Genomic DNA, 12,112 nt, shown 5'->3' on the forward strand with positions numbered 1-12,112 from the left:
TTAAGACCCTCAAGTCCTAAAACGTCAATTTGACCCCTGAGGATTCCGAAAAAATATCGTTTCGGCCTCCCTATAGCAATTTCAAAAAACTGTACTTAGGCCCGAATCTTCGTTTTGGCCTTAAACCTCTTCATTTCTTCCTGAACCCATTGAAGGGTTGTTCCTTATGAAAAATCGAAGCCCCCTCAAGCTTCCGTTGACTTCCAGGAAGTCGTTTATAACAATTCGGTATTGCAGCTTAATTGGCAGCTGCATTTTTGCTGTACCAAAAACTGTTTCCAATCCAATTTCTTTTGACACCATAAATCCTATCTCGGGGTGCTCATTAATGCTACATCATTTTCCTTTAGCATCTCGGCTCCAGGGCACTCCCGGCAGTCGATTTGGTAAATTTTTCGGGCTATTCAGATACCAATTTTCTCTGAAATCCCATTTCTCTAATAAATTGCTTCTTTTTAATTAACCCAAATTTCTCGGGTATTACACTTGCGTTGCTTACTCATTTGTTACTTAGTCGCCAAACTAATACCTATTCGTCCATATACCTATAACTTAAATAACTCCTCGCACTTTTCGAAGTGATCCTCAAATAACATTTTATATCATCAGATTAATCATTTGATTCTCAAATTTGCTTGGATTAATCCTTGAGTAATAACATTTCATGTCAACTAACTTTAATCATGCTCGATCCTTAAGGCACCATCTCATGTCAATCATATTTTATCATAAAGAAATCATCTGATTATTTTCCTTGCATATCTGACCATCTGTTCTTTTGACTTCCAGTCAACCGTAGCACAAGTTCACTTACCAACTCACAATCTTCATACTTGCTCATCGACTCTATTGTCTACTTGTCTTGGTAATAGTACTATTAACTTTATTCGTACTATTTTAACCTCTTAGTCCACACAATCTGTGACATCATTATCATCCAATCAAAATCTCGAGACCATTTACCCTCAAGTATCACAATGAAGAGCGGCTCACGTAACCTTAATATTATAAGGGTTTACTTCACTCCTCGATCACGCATCAATTTTAGAAAATATCATAGCCTCTTGCAACTATTTTATAATTCATCAAATTCGAGGTAATGATGTCGACTCTTAATTATCACATCTTTCAATGCCTGATAATTTACGCCCTCAATCAAACCACTCATAGCTAAGCATCTAATAACCTCAATCTATTATTGGTAATTCCATTATTAAAAAATAAATCCGATAAATCTTTCGAGAATATATCCTAGTATTTCTCAGTTTTTTTACGGCTTTTCACTTATCGCAAGTGCCTGTACCACACCTTAGCAGGCTCATAACTTACTGACATCACTCAACTATACATCTCCCAATTTGCCTACCAGGGCTACCTAGACTAACCGTCTAGTCATATGACTTTCATTCTCCAAAAACAAAAATCTCGAATTTCTAACCAATCTAAGTCTGCAGATTTTCCTACTGTGACCCGTTATTCTGACACATCTGTCATCACTTGATTCTCTCAATCACATCTAAGACTCGCACAATCTTCCAAACGACGATCCATAACTATACTGCCAGCTAGAGTAGGCAGGTACTTACGTCACCTACGGTATTTCAATTTTTGCTAGATTTCTTCTTGATAACTCTAAAGTTTCCTCATGAATCCTTAGATCCTCAATCAATTTTTTTCAATAAATTCCTCCAGAGTCTCAAACCAATTTGTCTTTGAAAGTCTCGAATCAGATCACGATATTTGGTTCCAATCATCTTCCGTGAACTCAATTTCCTTGCCGCTATGGCTCTCTATCCACCATTCATCATGGTACTTCCAAGTTCTCCTTGTCAGGTTGACCACCGGTAACTTTACCTGATTCCGTAGGTCTACTGAACTATAATCACATCCTTTGTTGACTAAGTCTCCTTATCATTCCTTTAGGGTTGATACGACCTATTAAGCAACTCTTTCATTTTTCGGTACCCGAACTCTACTTTGGACCGAGGCTACCATCTTATGATCCCATTGCCATACTAGATACCGAGATATTTCACTCCTTGAGCCTCGCATTGTTTATTGTGTCATCCACTCCCAAGATGGCCGTGAACCTCGATACAATTCTTTAAATAGGACACTCAATCTCTATTCAATCCCTTTCATTTCGGGTTGATTCCCTAGGCTTTCGGCCTTTTTCAACCTTAGCTAGTGTCATATCTCACACCCTAGATCATTGGGACTTAGACCCATACAAGGTACAGACCTTACTGGGCTGTCTCAGATCTTCAGCATCTAATCGTCTCCCAGGCAGTCTGTTATGATGCTTCGATCGACGGGCTTCCCGTACCTTATCGCAAGCCATCCATCAACTATTTGCACGTGGGTCCCTAGATCTAGATCTATCATTGCGAACACCGAACTAGTAGTGCCATCATGCTGTTAGGGTTCCTTATCCTGTCTCTGAGAGTCACAACGGTTGTACCACCGCCAGCTTATCAATTAATGTAACTCATACGCCATCACTTGGCCATTTTTGGCCTCTTGCTTGACCTAATTTGTTAGATCCCTGATCTACTCATCTTATTTTCGAGACACTAAATAATCCTCGAAAATTTTGTTATCATTTGATCCTAACTCTTTACCTAGGCCATGTCACATCAGACTAATCATTCATGATTCAATTATCCTCGATAACCACAGTTATCATATATTTCATTGTAAAGATTTCAACTAACGACATCAAATCAACAATCTCTGAATCTCTCAGATCCATAATCATGGTCACCGAGTAAATCTTACACCTGAATCATATCATTGGATCCTAACTTCAATAGCTAGATTATTCTGCTTGTACTAGCTTCCACTATTCACTGAGAATAATAACCGCATGCTGGAATAGTGTATGTTCGTGAATAGTACACCAGGTAAGTTCCTCGGAAAGAGAGGTGGGTCACAAATGGACACACTTAAATACCAAGTCTTTCCTTAGCAAGAACTTTCCTAGACATGCACTTCCACTACGCAACACTTAAATACAGTAACCTTTAAGCCTTCAACCGACAATACTCGAATCTCCTAAATAAGGATTTCGTCTTACGAACCATTAATTTCTTTCCCCTAAGCCTCCACTTGGAGTTCCTACTAACTGGTTCTATCAATATCGGATCCTTTTAAGTCTTTAATTTGCTATTCCCTAATCTCCAAATATGATTTAATTTTGATATCAACTACATCAGAGTCACTTAAGTCTTCCATTAAACTTAAGCTCTGATAAGTATATTTGTAACGCCTTGCTTTTTGGGCGCATTATAACTTGGGACAATAATTTTTTTTCCTTTCAAACTTATTCTAAACCACTTCATTCCTCGAATCCGTCCCAGAATTCCTGTTCATTTTTCTCAAAAGAGAATCATTATACACATCAAATACGGAAGCAAGGATCGAACCTGATACCTTAACATTAATTGAAATTCAGATCATCATTCCTCAACATAACTTAATATATAGCTTAAGTTCTCAACTAACATTAATCCTAAATAAGATTATACATCATCATTCCTTAAAACGTTCAGAATTCAAAGAAGCAGGACTTAAATACGTGGGCTACATAACATACATTTCATTCCTCATGCACTCTGCTAACTGTCATTTCATGCCTCATTTATCCTCGTATTTGCTACAATCTCCATCTGGAACATTTGAATATTCTAGGGCCAAAACCTAAATTAGATGATGAATCGTCTAAGTAAGGATATAGAAAACATATTTTGTGCATGAATGCAATGTCTTACTCATCGTAAAGGTCAACTGCACCCTTCATGCTACTCACGATTTTTGCGGCCATCTTTTTCGAAGCCAGGGTGTATGAGTGCACCCTTGTTAAAACAACGGTGTCAGTTCGTACTCCTTACGGCCACAATGAGCGTGACCAATGATATCAACGTGTACATATGCATTTCATAGCATGTCATGTATACAGTTTACGTGATGGATATATATCAAAGCATGTCAATATGATGAAAGCATCCCCGGAGATCGGAGTTTGAAACATAAATCACCTACAACCAATCATTTTCCATAAAACTAAATCTAGTTGGGAAGTACCACTTACCTTCTCAAGCTTATCAGGCTGCCTCGATATCCGTGCCTTGCCTCAAAATTCGTGCATCTCCTCAATTTGCGTGCCAACCTCAAAATTCGCACAAGTCATTTCAACTTTAAGTCTCAAAACATCCTAATCACCATAGTTATTTAAATAAGTATTAAAACCTATTTTTCCATAATTTCTTGCATTTTCTTTATTTTTCTCTCTATTTCTTTCTATTTTTCCTTAGTAAGTCCAAACTAAATATTTCTAAAATATTTTCTCAAATATTTCACTACAACAATTCATAAAATAATATTTCTGAATTTTTAAAATTTTCTAGAAAATTTTACTCACCTTAACTTAGCACCTCCGGCTTCCTCAGTATGCGTGTCATGTCCTTGAAACGCGTGCCCATGCCGTTTTTCTAGCCAAAATCTCTGGGATATTACCAAAATATAATTTCCTATTTTCTGGGATTTTTTTGAGATTTTTCTTTATTTGTTTTCTATTTTTTCTCTATTTCTTTTCTTTTTTTCTTCCATATTTCTTCTTCCTCTTTCTCCCGCCTTGCTCCTACGCGCACCATTCTTCTCTTTTCTTTTCTTTTCCCTTTTTTTATTTTTCTTTTCTTCTTCTTCTTCCAGTCTTGTTCTTCCTTCCTCCCACCTGCGCACAGCTACTGCGCACCAACACCGCAGCCACTCGTCGCCTGCCTCCGTTGTCGCCAGCCGTTACCGCGGCCTTCTCCGGTCGCCACTTGTCTCGCGGCCATTATATGACCGCCTCCAGCTGCTTGCGTCGCCTTCTTGTCGCTATGGCTGCTTGCTGCGCGTTGGCCATGGCCGCGCACAGCAGCTTGCGCACGCCAGCCCATGGCTGTGCCGGCCATCTCCACTGCAGCTGCTCCATTGCAGCTTCCCTCACGGCTGCTCTAGCTACGCCTCAGCCCAAGCTCTCTCTCATTCAGTCTCAAAAAGTAAATGTTTTCTTTTACTAATGCAAAAAGTAAATTTATTTTGAATTAAAAGAGAATTACTTTTGGATATGTTTTCTTATTTTAATCATTTATGTCTCAAAAGATTGTATTTGAATTTTCAAATTTTGAATTAAAGAAGAATTATTTTTAGATATGTTTTCTTTTACTCATACAAAAAGTAAATTTATTTTGAATTAAATGTGTAACGCTTTATTTTCCTAGAACGCATATTACCTCGAAATTTTGGGAATATTTTTTTTTTCTAATATCATACACACAACATAAGTCTCTCGATATATATACCCCTATCATAATCATTTCCAGACAATCTCAATTATACCTTCTCAGTATATCAAAATTTAAAAAATTAATAGACTAAGACTAGTATTATCAATCACATCAGCGGAAGTAAGATCGAAACCTCAATGATATATAACTGACAAATTCCTTTTACAGTTAAATAACCAAATCGATGTTTCACATGAAAATATCAAAATATTACATAACCTCTGAACATCATAATCATAGATAAAAACCTACAAAAACTAAATATAGCAGCTACATCTTGACGACATCCTTTCCCTTAGCGCCAATGTTTTCACCTAGAACGTTTGAATATTCCAGAGATATAGTCCAAATTAAATGCTGAATCATTTAAGTGAGAGTTCAAAAATATTTTCATGAATATATGCAAAATCATGTATAAAACCGATAAATCCTGAGATGCCCCAGCCTAAGAGAATCCCACATAGCACTTAGCCCTAACAAGGGAAAATGCAATCTCTCTAAAGGCGACACGACCACATCGACCTATTGACAAACACAATCTTGCTTAAGAGGGACAACCTTGACATATGAACCCAGGAATCACCCCATTGTCATTGTTAAGCATTACGCTCCTACTTTAAGGCACTCCAAAACCCAATGCAACCCTAGGCCCAAGAGTATCTCATCAGCACTATTGCTCAAAGGAACCAAGGGTGGTGTCCACTCTCAATCCCGCCACTTGAGCCAACAACCGGGGTGGTGTCTACTCTCAGCCCTGCCACTTGAGTATCGTAGGGTGAAGTTCATCTTAGCCTCGTCCCAAGTGGGCCACATAGCATTAATCCTCGGCACGCATCTCGAGTGCTGTCACTCAAGGGCCACGTCACAGGTTAACAACCCATGTTCCACATAGGCAACACATAACATGCCAATGCCAAAAATCATAACATGCATAACATAAAATCAACATTTCAATGTATGCAATTTTTCGTACGAAATTCAATGCATGTGTAAATAATCGTTTAGACGAACCATCGCACGAAATCAACTGCTCACGATAAATAAAAAATGATCAAAGTAACAAGAATATGCACAAGAATTGGATTGAACAACTCACAGTAAATCATTCACATGCCACAAACAAGTTTTTCCGGTAGAACCACTCACCTCGAATGTATTCGGATCATCTCGATTCTCGTGCACTGCCTCGATTTGCGTGACAAATCACAACACTAGTACTTATACTCAACCTCAAGCCACAATACTCCCTAAACACCATATTTAATTACAAAGCATCAAAAATCAATTTTTCTCAATTTTTTCATAATTTCTTCTATTTTCTTCCTTAATAATTCCAAAATAATTATTTCCTCAAACATTTCTCCAATTTTTTCAACACAATAATTCCTAAAATAAATATAGAAAAATACTGAAAGAAAAATTACCAAAATAGCCCTTCTCACGTGCCCTTACGCGCCTGGTGCGTGGCTGTGCGTGGAGTGTGGCATGTGCAGCTCACGCGCCACATTTTTCTCCAAATTCCAGTCGCCGGCGACGGCTCCGATGGCTGATTTGAGGTACCCCCTTGAAGATCTCAACTAGTCGATCAAGATGGCACTAATCTTCGGTCGAAAGGACACCAGAAAAGCCTCCGATCGGGCAGTTGGCTTGGCGGACCGCCTCGCCTTTCCGGCCACCCTCAAAACACACTAGAACCACCTCGAAAACCCATGAAAATCTCCAGAAACGCTTCTCTTGCATCAATGATCAAAAGCCCCTTATTGGGTTCCTTCGATTCGCCCTCAAACTCGAGCAATTTGTTGCTCTAAAATTGGCCATAACCCTTCGCTATTTATAGACCAAAACCGACCCCCACGTGGCCAATGTTCGGCCATAGCTTCTTCCACACGCCTCTTGGACCATCCTTGGCCATGCCCTAACGAGATTGGGCTGCCATTTCTCAGGATTTTTCGGCCAAATTCGCGGCCAGATCGGCCATGCCTATGCAGGTTTCCAAAAATTGCAATTTGGCCCCCCTTGAACTTTCTTTTACACTTTGGCCCTTATCTTCAAGCCCCTGACTTATCCAACTATCCCACTAAGCCCCATAAGATCTAAACTCTTCATTCCACCCCCGAAAATAAAGAAAAACCATTGTTTAGACCTATCTCTACCAAAATTAATAAATTACACGTAGGCCCGATTATACGTAGGATCATATGCTGATCGAAAATCCTTATGTTTTCTTCTCGAAACCTCTTAAGGGTTGTTTCTTATATTTAATATAGCCCTACTCGAGATCCCGTTGATTTCCTAGGAATCCCTTACCATCATTCAGTTTCTCAGCCTGAATCCTAGCTGTATCAAAAACCGTTTCAAATCTGATTTCTTTCTATGCCATAAATCTTATCTCGGACTACTCGATACTGATGTACCATTTTCTTTAGGTATCTAAGCCCTGGGGTACTCCCTGCAGCTGATTCGATGATTTATTTTACCATCAAACCTACTTTTCGGTATCCCAAGCTCCTCGAAATTACGTGGCGACCTTATGCCAATATGAGGTATTACAAAAGGAGATTGCTTTTAGATATGTTTTCTTGTTTTAATCATTTATGTTTCAAAAGCTTATATTTGAATTTTCAAATCTTGATTTCTCATGCAAAAAATAAATTTATTTTGAATAAAAGGTGAGACATATTTTCTTATTGTTTGAGAAATACTAAACATTTTTTGAATTTCAAACTTCATATTAACCTTTTCTTTAGTGACTAAAATGCTTATAAATACCCCTCAAACTTATTTTTTGAACATCCAAGTACTTTCATTGCATATCCAAAGCATTCGAAAGCTCTCAAACACTCTCAAGTAAAACATCCAAGCAATCCGGGACTCTCAAAACATTATTGCATATCCACCGAAGAGCCACAAGATAAGAGGAGAAAAGTTCTTCAAGTCTTCTTCGACAAATCCGAACTTCTCCATTTAAGGTTATACATTTATTTATTTATTTAAATATTATTACCTTGTATAATTTGTTCTTAATTGCTTATTTGTGTCCAAGTGTGGACAAATTATTTGTAAACATTTAAATTATTATTGAGGATTGTATAGGTTTTCTGGATCTGTTAAAATCTAGGTGAATCTAGTTTTCAAAGTAAGTTAGGGAGAAAATCTTGGTGTAGTGGTTGCTTAGAACCCATTGTAATCTAAGTGTGTATCTAATTTCGAAGGTGAGTTAGTGTGAAAACCTTGGTGATTTTGATTTAGTGGAACCCTAAGGGTGGTTAAACCTTGGGAGAGTGATTAGGTGTGTGAAAACACCAAATCACTATAAATTGTATTGTGCTTTATATTATTTATTTTTCTTATATCTTGTGATTTATATTTATTATTAATCTCAAATATAATTTATTATATTTATCAAATATATATTTTTCAATAAAATCATTAATCAAGAATATTTATTAAAATTGAAAAAAAAATTTAATCACTCAATTCACCATATTAAAAACATTCAGTTGTGCCCAACATTAGGAGGAGCTTGATAGGGTCTTATATAGTGGTCATCATGGAAGGCTTAGAAAACAATCAGATTTAACTCCATATATTGTGAAGTTAAATTAATTAATTGAATTAATTCTGATTTTTTGCCCCCTTTATTCAATGTACTGAATTCAACAGGTGCAAGGAACTAAACAAGTGGAGTTTGAAATGCAAAGGGACAAACTATTGTCATTGTTTGAGAAGAGCCAAGAACTTTGTCCCACGGGTTGGCTATAGACAATGCAAGAGGAATTTTAGATTATGCATTTATTTAACTGTTTCAATAAGTATTATTCAAAAACTATTATTTTAACACTCAGATTTGACTCTTGTGATTACATCCTCGTTGAAGTCTTATACATTTTGATATATCATTACAAATGTAAAAATATCAAAATACAATATTAATACATTACAAAAAAATCAACATTTAGTGACGAAAAATTTCTTGCTAAATGTTAAATTTCCGTCACTAAATAATTTAGTGATGGACAAGTTTCGTCACTAAAATTAGCGTCGCTAAATTTTAGCGACAAATTAAATTTAGCAATGGAATATTTTCCGTCCCTGAAATCAACGATTTAGCTATTTCATCGCTAATCAGTGACGGAATCCTTTTCCGTCGCTAATTAGCGAAGGAATTCTATAGTCTGTTGCTAAATTTAGAGCGTCCGTAAAATCAAACATCATGGCCTCTCTACGCGCGCACCCCTTCCTCCCTCATGCTCGCCACATGGCCACACCTCTACTCGCCACGTGGTAGGAATAGAATAGCTTTATTCCGTCGCTGAATTTAGAGCGCCCGCAAAATCAAACATCATGGCCTCCCTACACGTGCGCCCTCTCCCCCCTCATGCGCGCCACATGGTCGCGCCTCTACTCGCCCCGTGGCAGTGTTGGGATATTACTCTCAGTTATTATCTCAAGCTCTTTACTGGATTCGAACTCCCAACCTCTCATGACCAAGTTCCATGCACGAATTAGCTGATCTTGAAGCCTCCTTGTTTATTGATTTGTATAAAATATATTTATAGTATTCTCTTTCAAACTTTTCAAAATTATATTTATACTCCAAAATTTCTCAAACTTATTTAATAATATTAATTTTAATATTAATGTTAGTAGAGAGAAATGAATATTAATTTTAATTTTATTTCGTTATTAATTCAAATAAAAGTTTATAAATTATTATATTAGCAATGAAAAATTGTGTTCTTATTTTGATTTTAATTTGTAATATGTTTAAAAAATTATTAGTTTAATTTTTACTAATATTAATGTTAGTAAAAATTATTATGATATGTTTAAATGTAATTTTTAGTTATTTTAGAGTATCATAAAAGTTATATTTATATTTGTTTAAATAATTTAAAAATTTTAATTATTTAGCTACAGAATAAATAATTTTAATTTTATTTAAATTTTTTAACTATTTAGAGACAAAAAAATTTGTCGCTAAATAATTTTAATTTTATTTAAGTTTTTTAACTATTTAGCGACAAAATTTTTTGTTGCTAAATAAATTTAATTTATTTAATTTTTTAGTGACGGGGTGACCCCATGGCTAAATTTTAATTTTTTATTTAATTTATTTTATCTTTTAGCGATGGGTAAATTTTAATTTTTTATTTTTTAGTCACGGGGTGACCCATTGTTAAATTTTATTTTTTTTATTTAATTCCTTTTTATTTTTTAGCAACGGGATCACCCGTCGTTAAATTTTACATTTTTTATTTAGTTTTTAACGACTGGGTGACCTGTCACTAAATTTTAATTTTTTATTTAATTTTTTTATTTCTTAGCCACGGTGATGATCCAATCACTACATTTTATATATTTTTTATTTTTTAGTGATGGGTATGACTCTGTTGCTAAATTTTTATTTTTTATTTATTTTTTAGCGATGAGATTTCTATCGCTAATTCTGTCACTGAATTTAGTGACGGGTCTTTTCGTAACTAAATTTAAAAAATATTAGCAACGGAATAATTCCGTAACTAAATTCCGTCGTTAAAAACTATTTTTCTATAAAAGTATCAAACTTGAGTGACATTTGACGGTTACAAATTTTTTTTAATTCTTTTAAGCAAAATTTTATAAATTAGTTGTTATATAATGAGTCTTGCTAGTGATATTTTATAAATTAGTTGTTATATAATGAGTTTAATTATTGTATATGTTTGCTTATATAATAGTATAGATAATGAACGAAATAATTTCAAAGTTAATCATTTTAAACCCTAAATGTATATTCATATAATATGTGGATGGTAAATTAAAATTATATAATAGTATATGTTTATAATAAATATTGTTAATGCGTGTGCATACTTACAAAATTTGGATCTTGAACATCTATATGACATTGGGCCTGTTTGTTGCAACTTAAAAGCTACAACTTTTAGTTTCTACCTTAAAAAAAAATAGGTATGTAGTGTTTGTTTTATTTTTTAGAATTCTAGCTTATAGGTTCTACTAGCTTTTAGAAGGGGTAGAAGCTGGCTTTTTCAAAGCTGGGGTACCCCAGCTTCTACAACTTTTGATTAAACAGTTATATTTTTTTGACAATTTTGCCCCTGTTTTTAATAAAGAATTACTCTTCTGTCCACACAATTAAGGGTCTCTCTTTTCCATTGCCATCTCCATTTTCAAATCTCTTTTTCTCACTCGCCATCTCCCTTTCTCTCTATACATTAATTAATTTTTTTTATAACACTTGAAACTTATACATATACACTAATTAATTTTTAAATTATCATTCTATAACTATTAAGGGTATTATGGACAATTATACAAAAATAAGTTATTTTACAGCTTATGGTATCAAACACCACAACTGTTTAACTACAACTTCAGAGAAGTTGTAACAAACAAGTTCACAACTTATTCTAAGTTTTAGAAGCTATAATCTAAGAAGTTAGAAATTATAATTTTTTTAATTAAGTTGCAACAAACGGGGCCATTGTATCTTAAAAACATATTGTTGTGCCAGGGGTAAAATCTCATTAAAAGACAAAAAAATTCAAAAATCAAAATAATTTTTTTGAGGTAAAAGGTGTAAATTTTTCGTACGTGAAGAGGTCCCACACAAATGCACAAACTAGATAATTTCGATATTTAAAAATTCCTTCAAATATTTCAAGAAAAGAATAAACAATTATCTATAAAAAATTTTAATTCTATGAGGATTTCGAAATATTTAGATAAACAATCATCTATAAAGAATTCTATCCCCAAAAAAGATAATGTTATCTACA

This window comes from Diospyros lotus, chromosome 14 (assembly GCF_014633365.1).
Source record: "Diospyros lotus cultivar Yz01 chromosome 14, ASM1463336v1, whole genome shotgun sequence".
In the NCBI taxonomy this organism is placed as follows: domain Eukaryota; kingdom Viridiplantae; phylum Streptophyta; class Magnoliopsida; order Ericales; family Ebenaceae; genus Diospyros; species Diospyros lotus.